Source organism: Benincasa hispida, chromosome 3 (assembly GCF_009727055.1).
Source record: "Benincasa hispida cultivar B227 chromosome 3, ASM972705v1, whole genome shotgun sequence".
In the NCBI taxonomy this organism is placed as follows: domain Eukaryota; kingdom Viridiplantae; phylum Streptophyta; class Magnoliopsida; order Cucurbitales; family Cucurbitaceae; genus Benincasa; species Benincasa hispida.
The window spans coordinates 44,114,361-44,138,387 of NC_052351.1; the positions used below are offsets into that span (position 1 = coordinate 44,114,361).

The 24,027-nt window shown below is 31.6% G+C and overlaps 1 non-coding gene across 1 annotated transcript; it reads right to left on the minus strand.

The window, feature by feature from the left end:
• Positions 1-20,243: 20,243 nt before the first annotated feature.
• TRNAV-CAC lies at positions 20,244-20,317 on the minus strand. The gene has a single exon. It is a non-coding gene; the product is annotated as a tRNA-Val (tRNA).
• Positions 20,318-24,027: the final 3,710 nt, after the last annotated feature.

Here is a 24,027-nt window from a genome sequence, read left to right on the forward strand (position 1 = left end):
CCACCAAATTGTCGCATATATTTTTTTTCAATATGCATTACATCCAATTTATGTCGTAAGAATAGTCTGGACCAATATGGAAGTTGGAAAAAAATACTTTTCTTAGTCCAGTTTAGAATTCGTTTTCTTTTTTTTATCTTGCTTCGATGGATGTTTGCTAAGCACAAAAAAGTTCAACGTATTTATTTGTTGTAAGATCTCTTCCCATTCGTTACGATTGGAGGAGGTCTACGTTCAACTTTTTCATCATGTTGCCTACTTTGACACTAACTATGATTCTCTGGAAGATAACTTCGATGTCCCATAAATGATATTTTCCCTCGGACGAATTATCTTCTTTGCATATTGGACATGCTTGATAACCTTTTGTACTCCACCTAGATAGGTCACCGTAGGTAGGGAAGTCATTAATCGTCCATAATAATGTAGCACATAGTTGAAAAACTCACCAGTAACAGAATCATAAGTTCGCACACATTGTCCATAACTCTTTCAACTCTTCAATCAATGGCTGCAAGTAAACATCAATTTTCTTTCCAGGAGATTTTGGACCAAGTATGAGCAAAGACATGAAGAAGTTTGTTTTCTTCATGCATTTCCAAGGGGGCAAATTATAAGTAATTATCACCAAAGGCCACATACTATAAGAAGTACTCATATTTCCAAATGGATTGAACCCATCTGAAACTAATCCCAAACAACATTTTGGGGATCTAAAGCGAAATGAGGAAATTCACAATCAAAATGTTTCCACCCCTCTGCATCAGTTGGATGTCGCAATACATCATCCATTTCAACTCGCTTATCTTTATGTCATCTCATGTCAGAAGTGCCTTCTTTTGATGCAAATAATCGTTTTAATCTCGGTATCAAAAGAAAATGACACAATACTTTATATGGTATTTTTTTTACCCTTGCCATCATCAACTTTGTACCGAGACTCACCACAAATGGGGCATTGTTGCAAATCTACAATCTCTTTCTAATGCAATACACAATCATATTTGCACGCATGAATAGACTGATAACCTAGGCCTAAATCACGCAATTTTCACTTGGCTTCATAAAAGGAAGTAGGTATAGTGGTGTCAACTAGAAACGTTGCTTTTAACAATTCCAGCAACATCTCAAACCATTTGTTACTTCAACTGTTGAGAACTTTGATATGCATTAACTTTACTAAAAAGTTCAAGGACGAAAATTGCGAATAACCAAGGTATAATTCATTACGTGCTCTGGTCATTAAATCCTCGAATAAGTTCGTGGTATCTCTTTCTTGACCATTAGAGGACATTTCATTCTCAATCCCTTCTTCATTTTCATCTTCATTTTCAATTGGAACTTGTAGATCGTTTTTTAAGATTCAACATCTCATTTTCTTCGACAACATTGCCCTTTATACTATCTACTTCAACATTCTGTATTGAATGAGTTGTATGACTTTCAAAACCTCTAGATAAGTTTACTGGCTCTCCATGATATACTCATTCACAGTATGAGGGATATATTCTATATGTTAATAGATGTCATTCCATGATATCTATTTTTTCCCAAATTGAATTCATACAATTCTTACATGGACATCTTATTCGTCTAGAATCATTAACATGAAACTTTGTCATATCTAAAAACTGGGATACTCCTTCTCTATACTCCACTGATAACTTATTCTTTAGTTTAATCCATTCTTTATTCATCCTTAAAAATAAATCTTTTCTGACCAACTTGTAATCCAAAACAATAACCTGAATTAGAGGACAAATTACAAAGTCTTTATTAAGCATGAATTTTGATAAATTTAATAAACAATTCTAAGTTTATTCGGAGAATTTAAAATTTTAAATAATTTTTAATAGTTGATTTGACCTTTTTTTTGCCCCTAATGTTATTGATTTTTTTTATTTTTTATTTTTTTGCCCTTAAACTAAGTCCAAAATTAAGTAATAAGTAAAAGTGGTCCATTTTTTGCCCCTTGAAAACCAAAGTGTTTTTAGGGTATAGAGTTTAGAGATATAAACATTATAGTAAATTAACAATAACATCCATAATATTAATTACATGTAACATCCATATTCCACAATTCACAATAACATCCATAATCCACCAAATTGCAAAAATTATAACGTAAAAACAACAAATGAGATAGATGCTAAATGACAATAATCCACCAAATTGCATAAATTGTAACATTCATAATCCACAATTCATAATAATCCACCAAATTGCAGAAATTGTAACATCTATTATAGTAAATTAAGTAATCCCTAACCTTAAGAATTAAATGGAAAAAAAAAAAAAGACTCAATTCACAATAACATCCACAATCCATCATTCATAATTCACATTAGATTACCAACATGCTAGAAATTAAATATTACCAACATTACTAACATGTTAGAAATTAAACATTACCAATATTACCATTATCAACATTAATTACCAACATGCTAGAAATTAAAAACAATGGCTTAAACTAATTCACAAAATAAGAGAAAATAAATGAAATGGATGTGCACAAACCTTGTTGAAAGCTTGAAAAGAACAACAAATCTGCAAGCAATGAAGGAGGAAGGCGGCGGCGGACGGCGGCACGAAAGGGGAAGGAGAAGACGACGGGTGGCGACGCGAAGGGGGAAGGGGGAGCGGCGGGGGAAGAGGCAGAAGGGGGAAGGGAAGGAGAAGGCGGCGGCACGGCAGCGTGAAGGGGGAGAGGTGGCACGGGCGAAGGGGAAGGGAAGGGGGAGCGGCGGCTAGGGTTTTAATCTTGAGAAGAAGGGGAAAATTAAGGAGAATGATCTGGTTTTTACCAGATCCAATCTCCCGACACTGGTCGATGGGCGTCGGGAGATCCGTAGGAACTCCCGACGAGTTGCTTTAGGTGTCGGGAGTTCCTAAGGAACTCTCGACGGGCCTTTACGATGTCAGGAGTTCCCTATCTCCCGACGACCGAGCTCCCGATGACCGATTTAGGAGTCGGAAAAGCTCATTTTTCTTGTAGTGTGACGATGGAACTGATGAATGCAGATTTGACCGACATTAGACCTTGTTCACTTGCTCTAAAGAAGATGGAGTTGTTGAAGAATGGTGAGATCCTCCACAAACGGAGTTGATGACGAAGCTGACGAACGAAGCTGAGACAGTGAGATCTACACCTTCATGAACGAAGTGAGAAAGGAGATAAGTGAGATTTGGTCCAATGGAAGAGAGCTTGGAGGAGAGAAGTGAGAAAAGGAGAGAGAAGAAAGATAGAGAAATGAAAGAGATGAAAATTTTTTATTAAAGAAAAAAGATAAATGGGCATCTTCAATGTCGGTTTTAAACTGACATTTTACCCTAATTAAAATATATCTTTAATGTCGGCTTAAAACCAACGTTAAAGATCTTTTTTTTAACCGACATTATACATCCATTTTTAGTTTTTCCAACTGATATTAAAGTCCAAATTTTTTGTAGTGACAACTAGAGAAACTAAGAAGGAAATTATGTGGAGAGTGATTATTTAACTTCATTTTTAATTTACTTCTAGCTTTCTTTTTGTTTATTTCTTCGACTTCTTCTCCTAGTTTGTGAAGTAAGTATTTTTAATTTATTTTTCTTCTTCTTTTTAAGTTTGTTATTTTATTTCTATACATTTAGTTGTCATGTTTCAATTACTTTTAGTTTATGCATTTTAATTTCCATGTTTTAATTACTTTTATACATTTAGTTTAAATCATTCTTATTTTTGTTTTACTTTCTTTATTTTATATTTATTTTATTCATTTTTGAAATAATTTATGAATCTTAAGTAAACATTTTAAACTTTACTTGTTGGGTTGTTTAAATTGTGATACAAAATTTCTGTCAACAAATTTTCTAGATCCGCCACTACTGTGACTGAGACGTTTTGATAACAAAGTCGTAGAATTTTATACATTTTTTACTAACACGTTTATAAAAAAGATATTTATGCTTAAATTCCTAAATCACATCTTCTTTTTTTTTTTTACCATGAAATAAATTTTACCATGTTCGCATTTCCATGTTGATGAACCACTATAAAAGATTTTCCACCGACGACGGGACAAAGCAATTACAATAAGAAAAAAAACCAAAACGGAAAATACAAACACTCTAGAAATTAGGCCATCGCCGTCGTCCATCATCTGATTTTATCACCTCTCAGCTCCTGAAATATTGATTCAATCAATGTTTTCCTGTCTCCCTCTTTGTACCAAATTAAAGTATTTACCTTTTAACGTTTCAAATGTTTTTTTTTTTCTTTCTGTTTAAAAAAATTATTGGGAGATTAGAGATTAGGAACTTGTAACTTAAGGTAACGAGTTTGACCAATTAAATATAATATTGGTGTTAATCGGTCTAATAATTAACTGATGAACAAAAGCTTTATTTAATGAAAATAATGTTGATATGGTCATCGAGTTACATTGGTGAAGGTTCATGGAAAGGAAAATAAGTTTGAAAATAAGATTAATAATGCTGATATGTTAGAGTAAGAACCAACATTGTAACACCCATGTATTCCAATAATCAACATGAGTCTTATAAAATTTTTCAGAGGTCATCTAACATAGATTTGTTTAAAGCTTGTTAGGGTGTTCGTTATTGTAGTATGATTGGCTTATTTATTACAGGCAAAACTTGAATGAGTACATATTTCTATAACATGTTCCTTGTTGTGCTAATCTACATTGAGATTAGTTTCTTATATGGTGTTATGTGTTGTGCATATTTGCTAGTGTGCCTTCCTATCCTCAGCGGCATATTTTGCAATATGTTAGGACATTGTCGAGGATATTGTATAGTGATAGACATAAAATTATGCTGAATTTTTTTTCTTTATCTGTCAACAAGATTTTGCAAATTTTGTAACCTACTATCTTTTTCCCTGCAAATTTGATTTATTCTTTTCTTGAATATCTTCTCAAAGCTATCTTATATATTGTGATTCTGTTCAATTTTAGGGTTGGCTATTTTGAAGATTCTTTAAAGTCGATCCTCTTGTGTGTTTTCTCTCTCAAATCACAAGTGTGTCAATCTCTCATTGGAGAAGATTGTATTGTTGTAGATCTTGAAACTTACTCTAGATCGTGGTGGTTTATTCTTCAAACTTATGGGAGTCTAAGTTCATCAAGTGGAGTGTCTTCATTTGAAGCTGGAAAGATAAATGTTTGGTGATAGGGAGTAGGGGAACCTATGTGATCATTCACTAATATTCTTTTACTTAAAGGGAGTCTAAGTATGTTGAATGTGAGATGATCTCACACTTAGGGGAAGTTTAAGTTTCATTGAGAGAGGGAGTTCTCACACTTAGGGAGAGCCTAAGTGATCGTTCATTGAGAGGGAGTCTCACATAGATAAATACATCATTGTAATTACTTAACTTTATATTAGTGAATATATCTTTGGCTCACTACCTCCTAAACATAGGTGGTATTGCACCGAACTGAGTTACCAAACTCTGTGATCTTTTTTGGCTTTAATTTTCTATATTTATCTATGATGTTTGTGGAAATGCTATAACATCATATGTAACATGTTTTGTCATGTGTTAGATAACCTTTATTTCAAAGCTAAGTACGATTAACTTAAAGAAAGGTACACCTTGTTGGTATAAATAGTAGCTTTTAGTTCTTTCTAGTCTTTCTTAATCTTACCATGCTTTCTTTTCTTCAGAATCTCTCAATTCACATGCGCATGCATAAAATGGTTGATGTATCTTTTTACTTTGAAATTTTAATTTCATTAAAGTTCTACCAATGACTTAGACGTAGTTAATTAATTGGGATTGCTATAACTTTTAAAATAATTACTAGCAACTATACTTTTAGAAAAATTAATTTTAATATTAACATATAAGTGCGATAAATTTTCAATTTTAGACCATAACCCGAGTTGGTTATAATATATGTTCAGTAAATAAATACTGAAGTTTTGTGTTTTACATATAATAAATAAAATTATTTGTTTAGCTATTTATATAATTTTTCATTTTCTAAATAATTGTTTAAAATTTTATATTTTGTACTCTCTTTATTAAATTGTTAAGTATTAAGGAAAATAGTATAATTTCTTTTTAAGGAAAATGATGCATTCAACGTATCAAAAATCAGGAGATAGATTTTGTTAGGTGAGAATATATATATATATATATATATATATAGCCAATCTACTAATTATTAAACCAAACCTAAATATCTAACCAATTAATTATTAAAACACATTGAAAATCTTCCCAAAGTCTGCAACTAACCCCACGAAAAATAATTATAAATATCTGCATTTTCTTACAAAAATTAAGATACACACATCCAACATCTAAATTCAAATACAATATAATCAAATAAATCATAAAATAATTATTTTAACACACAAACTAATATAACAATCAAATCAACTAAAATTCAAAATAAACATAAGCATTTAACACCTTAAAAACACTTTTATCTATAATACTCCTACCAGAAACCTTCAATACCCTTCAATACCCATCGTTTCATCTTTCATCTCTAGCCAACATAAACCTTTGATTCGAAAACCATGTACGGATTTCCATCTAAAGCTTCTATAATCTAAAACCGATGTGACGAGACTTAACCACAAAATCCAGTTGCTGAGATTAGCAGTTGGTGGCATAACTACCACTGCGGCCGCAGGTGCAAGATCTACAAGATTGACATTTCATAACTTCCTCTTCCGCCATACTTTCAATCAACCGAAATCCACTACTAGGATTTATACAGTGGACCCCACCACCACCGGTCGGAAAGTTGCTTCCACCAATATGATTTCCATCTTGATCAACCACTACGAAGAAATTTTCGCCGCCGGAGCCTCCACCATTCACCCGATTCACATATTGTCTCCACCGATAATACAAAGCTACAATAAAAAAAACCAACATGACAAACATACCCGCTAACATCAACACTGCAAAAACTATCGGAAACACTGTGAACATTAGGTCATCACGGTCGTTCATCATCTCTAATAATTATCACCTCTCAGCTGCTACAACGATTAATTTAATGGTTCTTTGTCTCCCTTTTTATAACAAATGAAAGTATTTAGATTTTAACGTTTCAAATGTTTTTTTTTTTCCTTTTGTTTAAAAAATTGCATCTTGTGTGATTAGTTGACTTGAAAAATTTGAGGGATTAAGAACTTGTAAATTAAGGTAATGAGTTTGACTAATTGAATATAATATCATATGTGTTGCTCGGTCTAATAATTAACTGATGAAGAAAATGTTTGATTAAACATACTTGATAGTATAATATATACAAGATTCTTATGAGAATGTTGACATGGTCATCCAATTGATGATTTTGGTGAAGTTCAAGGAAATAAGAAGTTTCAAAATGTTGATATGTTTGGGTACTCATTCAAATGCTCATATGTTTAAAAAAAAAAAAACAAACAAACCTTCCACCAATATCACATAAATAAGTAGAAAAAAACAGAAAAATTATATAAAATAATAAAATAAAGAAAACAAGAATTAACATAGAAAAACTTCAAACGAAAGAAAAAACCAATAAAAAAAACCACTCTGCAAAATTATTACAATCACTTAGAATTCTTTTCCCAACCATAGTTATGAGCACCTCTCTCAAAAGTATTATACCAATTACACAATTGAGCTAGTATACCAATTGAAAAAAGGATTAATTATCTGACATGCTATGGACAAGTTACACACAATGTTACAACAATCTCAAGAACATGGCAATAAACAATGATAATAAAGTAATAGAACAAAATACAATGTTTGGTAACCCAATTTGGTGCAATATCACCTATGTCTGGGGGCAATATCCCTTTGAAAAGATATTTCACTAACTACTTGGTGAAAAGTTCTTAACTTTTAAATAAAAGAAAAAGAAAAGTGGGGAATCCCACAGTGGTTGGGACAACAAGAAGATGTCTCCTTATTTACCCCACATTTCCTTGTGGCTTTGGGACCCAAGGAGTACCCAAGTTTTTAGAGAGTAGGGTTTGATGGTTTTTTCACATGTGCCACCGTCCGTTCGATCGGGTGAGGCATGCGGAATAATATTTTTTTATTATTAAAAAAAACTTTCCTTTAATTAAGTTTTCAAATTCTACTAATTAATCATCCACTTTTGCCCGTCAACACGTGCATGTTATTCTGTTTTCCGTGTTCATCGTGTGCGAGATCTCCATTTTGCACGTTCACCGTTGGCCTTCACGGACTATAAATAAGTTTTGTTTCGGTTCTTCAAAAAAAGGGGATTGAAAATACTCGTAGTTCTTCCATCATTGGGTTTTCTTTTGTCAACCGCATATTTTCATTTCCTACATTTTTCGAAAACAATTTATAAGGGTATGAACATTTTCGATCGATTTCTAGTGCAATTATGATCGAGACAAATTTAATCTAGGTTGTTTTATCTTGGGACGAGATGGCATTCTTTCTTAACTACTTACACAAAATGTAGAGCCATGAAACGTCTTAAAGAGAGTGTGATCTGCGATCCATCCTTTCACAAGTTTATGTTTTATAGGTTTTATTTGTTGCTACTAAATTTTAAGCTTCTGTTCCTATCATTTTTTGTCGGGTAGCCATTCCAACAATTTTAAGATGCCTTATCTGCCACTGTACGTGATGTCCGTATCAACACAAAATGACATTCTGTCCATTGATCTCAACCGTATTTTTCGATTTGAATGGGCACATTTTAAACGTTGGAAGCAAAAGATGATGTTCTTCCTCACCGTGAAGAAATTTGTTGATGCCTACACCATGGAGAAGTCAATTGTCCTACAAACGGATCCGACCGAACAACAGATCAAAGATACTACTATTTGGGAACAAAATGATTTTCTTTGTAAAAATTTTATTTTAAATGGTTGGACTGATGATCTATATGACTATTACAGCATAATGACCATAGCAAAGAAGTATGAGATGTCTTGTAGAAAAAATACGATACGAAGTGGCCGGTTGGAAAAAGTATGTTGTCAACCGTTATTTAAACTTCCAAATGTTAAATGAAAAATTTTTGGAAGCTCAATCCCATGAATTGCAGAAGATTGCTCATGAAATCATTAGTAAATGTATGCCCTAAATGAAGAATTTCAAGTTGTTGTTATTATTGATAAGTTACCCTTATGTGGAAGGATTCTAAAAATACACTGAAACATAAAACCAAGGAATTTTCCTTGAAAAGTTTGATAACACGTCTGAGGATAAAAGTCAAAAGAATCATAAATCCCTTCAGAAGAAACGATAAAATTTCTTTACTTTAACATAAGAAGCCTGGACATATGGCCAGGATCTATAGAAACAAGCATCGTCTTACTACACAGGAAAACCTAACTGAAGAAAAATTAGTTGCCATGGTCATAGAAGTAAATGTGATCGAGGATTCTGAGGGGTGGTGGCTAGACATTAGCGCTACGCGTCATGTCTGTTATGACCATTGTTTATTTAAATCATATTCTGAAACTAAGGATAGAATTATAATGTTGAAGGATCATCACTCAACAATAGTTTCTTAAATTGGCGAATAGAGCTAAAGTTTATCTCTAGAAAGACTGCCATTCTGAAGAAAGTTCTATACACTTTGAAAATGAGAAAGAATCTAGTCTCACGCTATCTCCTCAACAAGGTTGGCTTTACTCAGACCATAGGAGCTAACTTTATACTCTCACTAAAAATAATATCTTTGTAGGGAAGGGATAAGCAACTAATCTGTTGTGTTCTTTTAATGTTTAGCATTCTAGGCTTTGTCATGTTAATAAATGAATAATTAGTAACATAAGTAGGTTGGAAATAATTCTTAAATTATCCAAGAATGAATTTGACAAATGTGAATATTGTAGTCAGGCTAAAAAAACTAAGACTTTGCATAGATTTGTTTTTAGGGAATTTAAGCCTCTAGATTTGATTCATTCAGACTTATGTGAATTTGATGGTGTCTTGACTATGAATAGTAAAAGATGTTTTATTACTTTTACTGATGACTGCTCTGACTTCACGTTCGTATATTTGTTGATAAATAAAAGTGATGCTTTAGACATGTTCAAATTGTTTGTGATTGAAATAGAAACCTAATTTATCAGAAAAGTTAAGAGACTTCATAATGATAGAGTAACTGAATATGACTCAGATATTTTTAATAAATCCTATAACTCGCATGGAATAATTTATGAAAAGACGGCACCTTATTCTCTTGAAATGAATGCAAAAACTGAAAGAAAAATAGAACTCTATCTGAATTAGTAGTTACTATTTTACTTAATTCAGGAGCTACATTTTATAGATAGGGTGAAATTATCCTAACTAGATGTTATGTACTTCATAGAATATCAAAGTCTAAAAACACAACTTCACTGTATGAAGTCCTTAAGAATAAGAAATTGAACTTGTCATATTTTGGAACTTGGAAGTGTCTAGCCTAGGTAAGAATACCATATCCTAAAAGAAGGAAGTTTGCTAATAGAGCCTATGAATGTGTCTTTATAGGATATGTAGTAATAAGTAAAGCCTATAGGTTCTATAACCTAATAAATCAAGTGATTATAGAATCAAATGATGTTGAATTCTTTGAGGATAGATTTCCCTTTAAATCAAGGAATAGTGGGGGCTCGAGATCTAGTAGTCTACCATTAACTACAAATCAAACTTTAAATGAGGAAGCAAACTCAGAGCCCAGAAGAAGCATAAGAACTCGTACTGTTAAGAAATTTGGGGATGACTTCCAAACCTTCAATGTAGAAGATCCTAAGAACCTAAAAGATGTCTTATCCTCAGTAGATGCCAAGTTTTGGCAGGAAGCAATAAATGATGAAATTGACTATCTTGAGTCAAATAGGATTTAACATTTGGTAGACTTACCTCTTGGTTGCAAGGCAATATGATGTAAATGGATCCTGAGGAAGAAACTCAAACCTGATGGAACAATTGACAAATACAAAACTAGACTTGTAGCTAAAGGGTTTCAAACAAAGAGAAAACATAGACTTCTTTGACACCTTCTCCCCTATGACTAAAATTACCTCAATCTATGTGTTGTTTCTTCTCACTGCCTTAACAACCTTGTAGTACATCAGATTAATGTAAATATTACATTCCTAAATGGTGAACTTGAAGAAGAGATTTACCAGGAATAACCCGAAGGCTTCATAATCCATGGTCATGAAAACAAGGTATGCAAGTTAAATAAATCTCTTTATGGCTTGAAACAAGCTCCTAAGCAATGGCATGAAAATTTTGATAATCTAGTCATATCTAAAGGATTCAAATTTAATGAAAGTGACAAATGAATCTACTATAAGTTTGAAAACAATCTATGAACTATCATATTTTTGTACGTAGATGATTTGTTAATATTTGGATTGAACTTGCATGTTATAAATGATGTGAAATCCATGTTGAGTGCAAACTTTGATATGAAAGACTTAGGAGAAGCATATATGATCTTAGGCATAAAAGTGATAGGTCTAAAAAGGGAATTTCTTTGGGTCAATCTCATTATATTGAAAAGATTCCAAAGAAATATAATTACTTTGAATGTAAACAAGCATGTACTCCTTATGATCCTAGTGTTAAGTTGCTCAAGAACACCGGTAACAGTTTTAATCAATCCGAGTATGTGAGCATCCTAGAGAGTCTCAGATATACTGTTTGTTGGGATTGTGCCCTAAATCTCTCTTGTATTCTCGTAGTTTGTAAACATTGTATAAACAAATTGTTATTAATAAAATAATTGTTATTTTATGAGCATTTACTCAATTCAATAAACTAAGATCCTAGGTTATTTTATGTAATTTAAATATGTATGTAGAGACATACAAATGGATCATGTTTAATGATAACCTAAACAATCTGTAGTAAATAGATAAGGTTTGGTACCTTATCTTGGTGACACTACGGATACGGCCTACTTTGTAAATGTTACAAGTGTTATAAAGTGTTATAAATGATCTGATCCTGATCATTCATGTGGACACATGTGAGTAAGAGTATTATATACAAAGAGTTTGTATAAGATTGGATCACAAAATGACTAGTCTCATTATATAACGCTGTTAATAGTAGAGACTTACATTTCACTAGGATGACCATAGGTGGCATGACCTGAATCCTGAGTGAGTTGTGAACTCCTACCTATGAAAGTAGTCCTTTGATTTGCATAGGTGAAAGTGCGTAGATCGCTGACTCAATATGCCTACAATTTGGGGGATTTGTTTGATTGTGGAGTTGGGAACATAGCTACACGAGACAAAATTCAATCTTTCCCTGGTATCGAGGTATGTAGATAAATTGCTCCCTTAAGGGTTGATTCCAAGACTTGAACAATATCGTGTCACACCCTCTCCTGGCCTGGAGGGGTTAAGTCATAGTTGGACTTTGACTTATTATTCATTAGAGGAATCAGTGATACTTAAGGAGTTAGAAGTAGGGGCAAAATGGTAATTTTGGCCCAATTGTACTTACAAGCAATTGGTGAAGGGTCACGCACTGTTGACTGATTATAACCAATTGACACAGAAATATATTTGTAGTGCAGCTGTCGGTCTTTAGTAGAATGTCCAACAGTTAATGGATGTTGAATAATTTAATTAAAGAAGATTAATTAATTATTCAAGTACCATTGGAATTTCAATGTACAAGTCCATGAGGTCCCATTTGTTGCTCAACAAGGATTTAATGAGAATCAATTTTGGATTAATTTGAATTGTTCAAATTAATTAAGGGAATTAATTATATGTGATATATTTGATTTTTTATTTGATTATATATGATATAATTACTATAATATATTTGATACATTATTTGAGATGAAATAAATATTTCAATTTGATACTATAATGTGAGTCTTTTCACACCTTAATTCTCTTTTTTCCATTTATGATTGCATGTTGTAAATTTATGACTATGCATAATGTTTGTATCCTATAATTTTGATTCTGTGAAAATAAATCTTGGACCGATCTCCACGCTTCATTGTGTTTTCTTTCTCAACCGCATGTTTTTCTTTCCTAGTTTTCTATGCACAATCTAGAAGGTGTGAGCATTTCTGATCTGTTTCGGTGCAATTTCAATCGAGACAAATTTAAGCTGGGTTGTTTTATCTGGGACAACATGGCATTCCTTCCGAACTGCTTGCACAAAGGATAAATCCGCGAAATGTCTTAAAGAGAGCCTAATCCGCGACTCAACCTTTCACAAATTTCTATTTTACGAGTTTTGTTCGTTGCTGCTAATTTATGAGCTTTGTTCCTGTCATTTTTCATCAAGTAGTCGTTCCAACACCAATAGCTAAGCAATTACAATATTTTACTTATTTGTATACACTCTACAAAAACAGTGTTTCTTGACGTTTTTAAATGTCAAGAACCACTTTTCTTAATGTTTTAAAAAAGTCAAGGAAGCCAGTGTCAAGAATGTCAATTTTCTTGACGTTTTAAAAAGGTCAAAAAAAGTGACACTTGACATTTAAAAAATGTCAAAAAACACCGACACTTGACATATTTGAAATGTCAAGAATATGAGTGTTTTTATCAGGAAAAAACGTCAAAAAAATTTTAACTTGACAATAAAAAAAGTCAAGATATATCATACTTGACATATTAGAAATGTCAAGAATATGGAAATTTTTGACCCGTTAAACATGTTAAGAATATCTATAATCTTGACAAGGAAAAAACATCAAGAAATTTGTTTGTAATTTTTTTTCAAAAAATTGTAATGTTGACGTTTTTACCTATAATTGCTCATGTATTGTAATCCAACAACCACATTTGGTATATATATGACATACGTTCATCAATCAAATAAACAATACACACATTTAAATCTTATATATCAACCAAATTTCCACCAATATCTCTTTACAAAAACTTCACTTCTTTAACATTGTCAATATTACAACCTCATAAAATATTTCTAAGTTAAAAGAATATGGAAAACCCCATATGAACAATTCCAATATTATAGTCAACCTTATATGAACAATTTCAAAAGTATAACAACTATCAACCCCCATATGAACACATTTCCTATTGTACAATCAACACCCTCATCCCCTCTAAGAAGAATTTAAAAAAATTACACCTATCAATCCCGTATGAAGTAATCCTAGCCAAGTCTCGCTCACTATGCTCATGACTCCATAAGAATAACATAGCCCACCTTGAATTCATCTCTTTGAGCACATACATCAATGAAATAATATTCCAAAACTACAACATATAGATTGAAATAACTTAAAATTACTAAACTTAAGTACCACAACCTACAAAGTCTTAAAACTTAAAGAACAAGCAAGAGTGGCAAAAAGAACATGCACACAAGATCTAGAAAGATGAACACACACAATTGTAGTCCTCGTGTCCTATAATCCATTCCTGTATCAAATGTCACAAATTTACACAAAACCCAAGGATAATTCAGTAGGTAAACAATTTTAGATGTAAATGCAATGTGAATATTATTCTTTCCAAATTCATGCTAATAGATATATAGAAGTTAACACTTAAAACTCAAGTACACACCTCGCATACATCATCTGGTACTAGATAACCACGTCCTCTATAAGAACAAACAAAGAGAAGATGTCAAGATATAAACTAATTAGTTTATAACAACAAACGAAGGCAATGAGGTTTATTTGTAGTACTCTAGATTAACTTATCATATTTTTTTTTCCTAGGAATTGTAATTTTCTTACATGATTGATTTAATTAAGTTGAAAATTCTTCTCATCCATTCTATTTTTAGGATTTGGCTAGTATTATACTAAAGGATACCTTTCTTTGGAAGTTGAAGTTGCTCAAATCAACTACTGCTTATGCTAATTTTCGTCTCCATGTTGTTAATGTCGAAGATATAAAGGAACGTTCAAATTCACCATTTTATGTAATTTAAATACCTTATTATGTAATCTAAATAAGGTCTAGTTATATAATCTAAATACCATGTTATTGCATAATAGTTTTTCTTTGTCCTTTCCTATTTTACCCTCTTCCAAGTCAGATTCACCATTCTCAAAATACTTCATCTCTACTTACAACCTACATGAGAGCCAACAAACAAAAATAATAATAAATATGGATCTAACTTTAATTTTATACATTACCATATATTTAAAGGGCGAAAATAATAAAACTATTTGAGATAGAAAGAATGAATGAATCTCGATTCCAAAGAAATGCTTAATATGAAGAACAAAAAATAATGAATCTCTACTTATCTTCTTCTTTAAGCTTCATCTGTTACTCTGCAAATCAACGAAAACACCATTTTATAATCAAATCACAATGTTTTTAAAGCATCGAGTTGAATCGAGTAAAGATTAAGACTCATCAAGTAGTATCGAGTCAAGATTAATACTCATCGTGTAGCATCAAGTCAAAATTAATACTCATCAAGTTGCAATGAGTAGACAATAGAAACTCATCGAGTTACATCGAGTAAAGATTAATACTCATCGAGTAGCATCGAATCAGGATTAATACTCATCGAGTTGCATCAAGTAGACAACAGAAACTCATCCAGTTGCATCGAGGAAAGAACAAAAACTCATCGAGTAAAGAACAGAAACTTATCGAGTTGCATCGAGTCAAGATTAATACTCATCGAGTAGCATCAAGTCAAGATTAATACTCATCGAGTTGCATCGAGTAGACAATAGAAACTCATTGAGTTGCATCGAGTAAAGATTAATACTTATCAAGTAGCATTGAGTTAAGATTAATACTCATTGAGTAGCATCGAGTAGACAATAAAAACACATCGAGTTGCATCAAGGAAAGAACAAAAAACTCATCGAGTAAAGAACAGAAACTCATCGAGTAAAGAAGAATACTCATCGAGTAAAGAGGAATAACTATCGAGTAAGAGAGAAAAATAGAGAAACTCTCAGTGAAGAGAGAGAGAGAAAAGTTTTCCTCACCTTTCTGATCAACAAAGCCTGAAAGAAGTTGTGCCATACACGTGTTTGAAGAATGATTTGCAATAATGCTAAACAAGAAGAATGATGATGAACAAGAAAAATGATGAACAACAAATTTCATGATTTGCAGTAATACTAAAGCAAAATGAAAAGGAAATTGAAGAGAATAGTAGAAGATGATATACCTTTAGAGAACTGAGAGTGAGAAATGGTTTAGAGATTAAGAATGGATGTTAATGGATGAAGACGACAAAATAAAAGAGCTTTACCCTATTTTTCCATCAAAATCCGTAGCATTGCAACGCTATTGCATGAGGCGCACACGTTTTTTATTTTTCCGTCAAAATTCCTAACATTGCAATGCTACTTTTCAATGTTGCAATGCTGCCCTGTCTATTCTAGTATTCTCGACATTTTTAAAACGTCAAGAAACCCTTAATTGAACTTGACATTTTTAAAACATCAAGTATTGTATTTTCTAAAAAAAAAAAATGAACGACCTTTGCTTTTCTAAAATAATTCTTGAAATTTTTCCTTTAAAATAACCCATTTCTTGACATTTTTTTTCCATAAAAACACCAAGTATTTAAAATTGCAAACGTCAAGAAAGGTGGTTTTTCTTGTAGTGCGTAATATAAGGTTTTAGGTGACTCACAAACAGTCTAACTTATTGAAAAGATACTTAGGCTCCTTAAATGTGAGACTCCTTCTCAATTATAACTTCTATCTTTATAATATCAAATGAAGATCATTTCATTTTATGAACTTAGGCTCCTCATAAGTCTAAGAATTCTCATGTAACGAATAATGTTTTAAGATGATCTTGAGAAACACCTTAATATCAATCTACAATACTTTTTGTTTCGCAAACAATATCATTTCACAAACAGTTTAACTTATATTTGTTTAATTTGTAGTATGTAAAGGTAAAATCTCTAATATATATTCCTTTTATTCTTTCTCTCAAACGTTACAATAAGTTTAAGTCTTCTGAATCTTCTTACAACTTTAGTTCTGAAGTCTTCAAGAGCTTAGAGCCTTAGTCTTCCAAGTCTTCAATCTTTAGATCTTTAGTACTTGGGGGTTATAGTCTTCAAAGCTTGAGAGCTTAAAGAGCTTTAGTCTTTCAAGGTTGAGAACTTTGGTGCTTCAGTCCTTTGGAGCTTGAGAACTTGGGATATTCAAATTTCAATTCTGTAGAACTTCAATCTTTAGAGCTTCTGATCTTTAGAGCCTCCTATCTTCAAAACATCCAATCTTTAGAACTTTTTCTCCCCCTTAAAATGGATTTTTTTAAATAATAATGTAATTTAATTAAATATTGACAAAAATAGGGTGGGTTGAAAAGTATTGACAAGTTTAAAGTTACTAAATCACATACCTTGTACACGATTTAGCGTTAATGTAATCCCTATCCATGTTTTCACGATAAATCTGTATGGGGTACACGATTTAGGTGCCACGCAGGCAAAAAAAAAAACTATCTAACAAAAAAAAAACAACCAGCAAGCCGTTCTTGTCAAAATCATGCAAAATCGTGGACACCATCCAAGATTTGGGGAGAGAAATTTAGAGAATTTAATTTGAGAGAGAATTTGATTTTAGAAGAAAAATTTGTAGGGATTTTTTTAATCTCAATCTCTATGATCTAATTTTATAGAGAATTTGGAGAGATGTTATAAGATTTTTTCATTACTTTAGTCATCTATATGATATGTAATACAGGTCTACTGTTTTAATCCCTCCATATTTCTCCCTTTTTTCTTCTTTTTCTTCTTTTTCTTCTTTTTCAAATTATGTGGTCTTCAAATTTTTTTTATCAAAACATTTTTGTGTTTTGTTTGAAGGAGTTGAAGGAATTTAGCTTTTGTTTTCATCATCTTATAATTCTAAATTAATGTAGTTTTGAAGGTTTTATATAGTTGATATAGGCAAAACACCAAACATAATTGCTATGTTTGTTTCTTCTTCTTCCTTTCTCTCTTTGAAATCTTGAATATTTGTGAATGCCTTTTTTTTGTTTCACAATAATCGAAAGAGAAGAGAGGGGACTACAAATTGTTTTCTTCTTTGATTTGCATGAGTAAAAATATGAATTTGGTAAAGTGGTTTGATAAAGAAAATACACTTAAAGGGAGATATGTGGCATTAGTATATGTCTACACGCATTTCACATGTGAAGGCAATGGATTTAACAGAAAGCTAAAACTAAGGTTGATTATTCTTTATTTATTTTTTTGCATTTATGAATATTTCAAAAGAAAAAACTAAGTATCTAGATTTAGCCTAACACTAAAATTGAGGCTAATTATTCTTTATTTATTTTTTGTATTTACGAATGTTTCAAAAAAAAAATAGAAAACTCGTGTACCTAGTACACGAGTTCCACATGGTCAACAACCTGGCAGCAACGTGAAAAGGTGTTTGAAAGGGGATAAACTTGTGTACCTGGTACACGAGTTTTCTATCTATTTTTGTCAATATATTAACCTACCTTAAATCACAGATTCATTATTTTGTCAATATTATTAAAACCATTTTTTTCATAACTACCCTATATTTGTCATTTCTTTTTAAACATACGATAACTCTTGACCATGACACTTTAAAATGAAAGGCAAGACTTCTATTTATAGAACTTTCATGGGCCTTGAGTAGGCTTGGGCCTAGTTGATTTATGGGATTGGCCCTTGGGCCAAATTAATTGGGTTTTGGGCCAGATTGCCCTATTTTTGGGCTCAGTTGAACATGAACCCATATTTAATTGGACTAAATTAATTAATTTGATCCAACGATTAAGATGAAAATACATGGTATTACTAGGACTCGTCAACTTTCTTTCTTCAAATTCATTTTTGGGACGTGTATTAGCTTTTAATTAACCCAAAAATTGATAATTTGTAATCTCATCATTAATTTTGAGAAATGACGTGACAATTTGTGATTGTTCAAAATTTTTTAATCAATAAATACGATCAACATATTTGTGGTTTACGACCAAACACAAGACAATGACATAATATTTTTTGTAAAGCATCTCAAGAGACAAAATGCAGGACATCTCAAGGAACAAGATTACCAAAGAACCAGACCTAAAAACTATAGTCAACACCAAGGCTCTAACTTCAAACTTAAAGTACTTCCTATTGCGATGATTTAAACCAAATGTCTAAGTTTCTTTTCTAGTGCTTGGAGCCATTGTTTTTTTCTTTTCTTTTTTTCTTTTTTTCTTTTTAATTTTTTTAATATGAAACAACTATATTTCTAATATTTCATCAAAATTCAATACACGTGGAGTAAGGATCTAACATGATTTCGTGGATGGATTTTTTTAGCCTAGCATTATCAGAAAAAATTATAAAAATTATGGAAAGTAATTGGACAGGAATACTAAGCAAAAATCAAGAACTATAAAATGTTAATCAATAAAATAGGATTTTGAGAAAGTTTGTGATCAGGGTCCGAGACATGTCGTAGAGACGTCCTCTTAAAATCAACTTTTTGTCATCTTTAAATTCATTAAAAAAAAATCCTTTTAGAATTTCAATAGTATAAAAATTCGTTTAAAAATATAAATTAAACACTGAATGATTTTGAGTTATTAAATATATATTTTATTTTGATTTTAAACTCGATAGATGTGATTTTAATTATTTAAATTCAATTCCCAAACATGAACAAAATAAAATTAATACTTTGAAAGATGCATTCGATTGTATTTTGGGAAAATCATTCCTTGGATATTTTCTAAAATATTGCCCTTCAATTATATATTCTAAGTTTTCTTTCAACTTTCTTAGTTAATTACCTTAACCCCCAATAAACCTAAAACTGTTTGTTTTGAAAATTATTTAGGTCCCCTTTAGTAATTATTTTATTTTTAAAAAAAAAATAAAAATTAAGCTTATTTCATCTATATTTCTTACAATGATTTGCATCTTTATTAAGTATAATTATTGAATTTTTAGTCAAATTCAAAAAACAAAAACAACTTTTTGTAAGTTATTTTTTTTATTTTCAAAATTTGGCTGGTGAAAAGTAGATAATAAAAGAAGAAATTTGGAGGTGAAAGTAATATTCATAAACTTAATTTTAAAAAAACAAAATGATTATCAAATGAAACCTTAGTTTGTAGAGTTGTTAAATAAACCATTTATTTAGAATGCAAAGTTATTTAAATAATGTGATGTTATGAAGTTTGTGTTTATTATGATTGCTGAATTTTAAAACTACGAAAGTAAGAATATAACAGCCGAAACTGGATTATCCCCATTTCTCGAATTACCTATTGTGTTAAAAAATAGGAAGGAAAAATTTTGTCTGAGCCCGGGTTCGAACCGGGGACCTCTAGTGTGTGAGACTAGCGTGATAACCAACTACACCACCCAGACCTTTTGTTTGCATATGTATAACATTTTATAAATTTGAAGTGTTGAGATGAGAGAGATGAATACTCTTTATAATGAATATAATTTGTTAAATTCCTTCTTAACCTTGTACCTAGTTATTCTTTTTTTTTGGAGAGAATTAATGCTATAATATTAATAATTAATGTCGCTATTTGATTTTTTAAAAAAGAGTAAGCATATTTTTTCATTATTTCTTATCATAATTTTCATCTTTTTTATCTAAATGAGTTGACTTTTAGTCAAATTTCAGAAAAATAATATTTTTATAAACTACGTTTTTATTTTTTATTTTTTAATTTGGCTTCGATTTAGTAAACATTGTTAAAATGTAGATAACAAAATAATCCATTTAGAGATAAAATGAATGTCTATAGGTTTAATTTTCAAAAATAAAAAATAAAAAATCAATTGGTTATCAAACAACTAAGTTAAATGGATATTTTGCAATTGTTAAATTCATCATTTAACAAACTCAAAAACATAAGTTAATAGGTTGGGATAACTTTATTTAGATCAAAATCTAAATATTCATCTTCACTTGTTAGTCAAGCAAAAACTAATATTAATCGAAGAGAAAATGATATTATATGAAAGTTTGAACTAATATCATATCAAATCACTAATTAACTTAAAAACTTAAGTTCATAAATGATGATAAAAGATAAATTTCATTATATAATTTTTTTAGTACAACAACGATAACATAAAAGATTGAAACCTCCCATCTACTTAGCATACACTTTTAACAATTTAATTACATAGTTGAACACACCAATATCACGCTTGTTTTTGCAAATATAAGGTTGATTATTGTTAAAGATATAGATCTTTATGGAATAGTTTTTTTTTTCCCTTCTTTTGCCTTCCCACTTAAGCTTTGCATTGTCTTGGGCCCGAAGATAGAATTGTATTGCGATTTTGTGAAACTGAAACTTCAAAGTAGTTGCGTTTTACGCGTCAATTATTCAATGAAATTAATACTTTTGAAAGATACATTTCAACTGTATTCTGGGAAATCTATGAAGCACGTTCATGTGAAGCAAGAATCATATCAGATACGTATAAAATATCGATAATACTTGTAAGATATATATCTGACACGACAATCAATCTATCTAATCTTTTTCAATCTAAAAGTAGGTAACCTATTTAAAAAGTTCACTACTCGAGTTCAGAACTAAAAGAAAAAATAAATAAATAACGGACCACCCTAGACTAGAATCATCTAATCTCCATCTTTACATTTGAGTCCCGCAATTCATACTTATCCCTCTAATCTTCTTCTTCTTTGCAATATGAGTTACTTTTCTATTACATTTTATTAACTATTGTACTTCAACATCTAAGATATTTTTTTTCTGTATTATATTTCAGTATTTGTATTCTATTTTGTGCTATTGTTATTAACTTATATGCTAAATTTATCTATATCCTAGATTTTTTTTAAAGAAAAAGAAAATGTTTCTTCAACGTAACAGTATCCTCATTTTTTTAGAAGTATATATATATATATATATATGGTCTATCCTTAGACATATTCGTATCTTAGTTTTTTAGAAATTGACGAATCGTCGTATCCGATCGTATCCGTATCGTGTAGCCGTATGTGCTTCATAGTGGAAAATTCATTTCTTGGATATTTCTTTCAAATTGTGGTCTAAAGTCGTCCTTATATTTGGGATATTTTCGACCCATAAATTAGAGTAGAAGGGCAATGATTAACTACAATTAAGTTGCATCTAATCTCATGTTCTCCCTTCTCTTTACATACAAAGAAAAAAAAATTAAGACTTACATTTCACTAAAATGACCATAGGTGACATGACCTTAATCCTGAGTGAGTTGAAAACTCCTGCCTATGAGGGCGGTCCTTTGATTAGTATGGGTGAGGGTGGCCAAACTGTCAAATCAACAAGCCTGCCTTTTTGGGGATTCGTCTGATTGGGGAGTTGGGAACTCAGCTACACAAGACAGAATTCACTCCTTCCCCGAAGCAGGAGTAAGTAGATAAATTGCTTCCTTAAGGGCTGATTCCGAATCTTGAACATAGTTGCCATACCCTCTCTTTGGAAGAGAAGACTCAATCATAGTAAGACTATGACTTATTGTTCATTAGAGGAATCAGTGGTACTTAAGGAGTTAGATGTAACAACAGGGGCAATTTGTGAAGGGTTATTGCACTGTTGATTGGTTATATAGACACAGAAATATATTTGTTGTGAGAAGAGTGCAGCTGTCAGTCTTTAGTGGAGTGACCAACAGTTAACGGATGGTGGATCTCGTGACTAAAGAGTTTAGTCAGTTATTCATGTACCATTAGAGCTTCAAGCTACAGGTCCATGAGGTCCCATTGGTAGCTCAATGGGTTTAAGTTGAGAATCAGATTTTGTTTTTATTTAAAGTGTTCAAATTAACAAGAGAAAATTCAATTATATGTGATATAATTGATATGATGTAATCCAGATACATTAACTTGAGAAATTAATATAAATATGATTTATATTAATTACCATAAAATAGAAAAAGAACTATGGTTTATATGTTTCATTTGAAATATAAAAAAGGATATAATATAATATGATAAGTTGGTTATCAATTTATTTTATAATATATTAATTATATGATAATTAATTATTTTTCTCTAATAATCGATTTGAGTGGGAGCTTATTAGAAGTTTATGGTAGCTGTGAGATAAAAGAAAAATTGTTTTCCAAAATTAGTAGTTGATTCATTTCGGGAAAATCTCACGAAAAAGGCTTAAGTAAAAAGTGTTTTTACTAAGCGATAGCATTGAGAGCATACACGATCGAGCTAAGAGTTGACTATACGATAGTTGCTCGTTCGATCGATGCTACAACATCGAGTAGCAAAATTCGATACGATAGGCTTCTTCTGCTAAATGATTGAGTACATCGTCTATGCGATAGACAGTCTTCATCTCCCACTTACTTGATTGTCTACTCGATCATTTACCTTCTGTCTTCCTCAATCCAAGATCATACAGAGCCCACAACTCCTAGATTCTCAGTCGAGAATACCAAGGTAACCACTTGTGGTGGTGTCTAAATCCATTCAAGGATCGAGTTGGACTCGATTGGGTTTGAGGTGCATCCAGATGTTCGTGGAGGTCGTGTTTTGTTCCTTGCATTTGAGTGCTGCTTTGGACGCATTGGAAATTGGTCGAGGGATACTTGAAGAAGAGTTCTTCAAAGGTAGCGTACTCTATCCCTTATATCTTCTTATAGCATGCTGTAATTTCTATTTATGCATAATCTGTTTTTTTCGTTTAAGACTGTAATTATTGTGTTCATTCTGAATGGGATTTGGAACGATCCACTTCTGGTGCTCATAGAGATCTCTGTTTAGATTTCTTTCAAAGCTCACATTTTTCAAAAAAAAAAAAGGGAAAAAAAATATACAGTGGCTCACCATCGGCTGGTGAAGAGAAAGAAGACTTACCATTGGATTTGGTAACCTTACCAAGATCCGAACACCATCTTCATACCCTACCAAGCAAGATCTGAGCTCCAACATGGTTGTACGATTTCAGACTCAGAAAGACATGAGGATCAACACAAAAGATTGGAGAACCGAAAGAAGCGGCAAGGGGAAACCCTTGTTTGGAGCAAAGAGAGCAAAGATAACCGAAATAAGCGGCAAGATAAAGGGGGAACGAGAGTGGCGTTCGGAA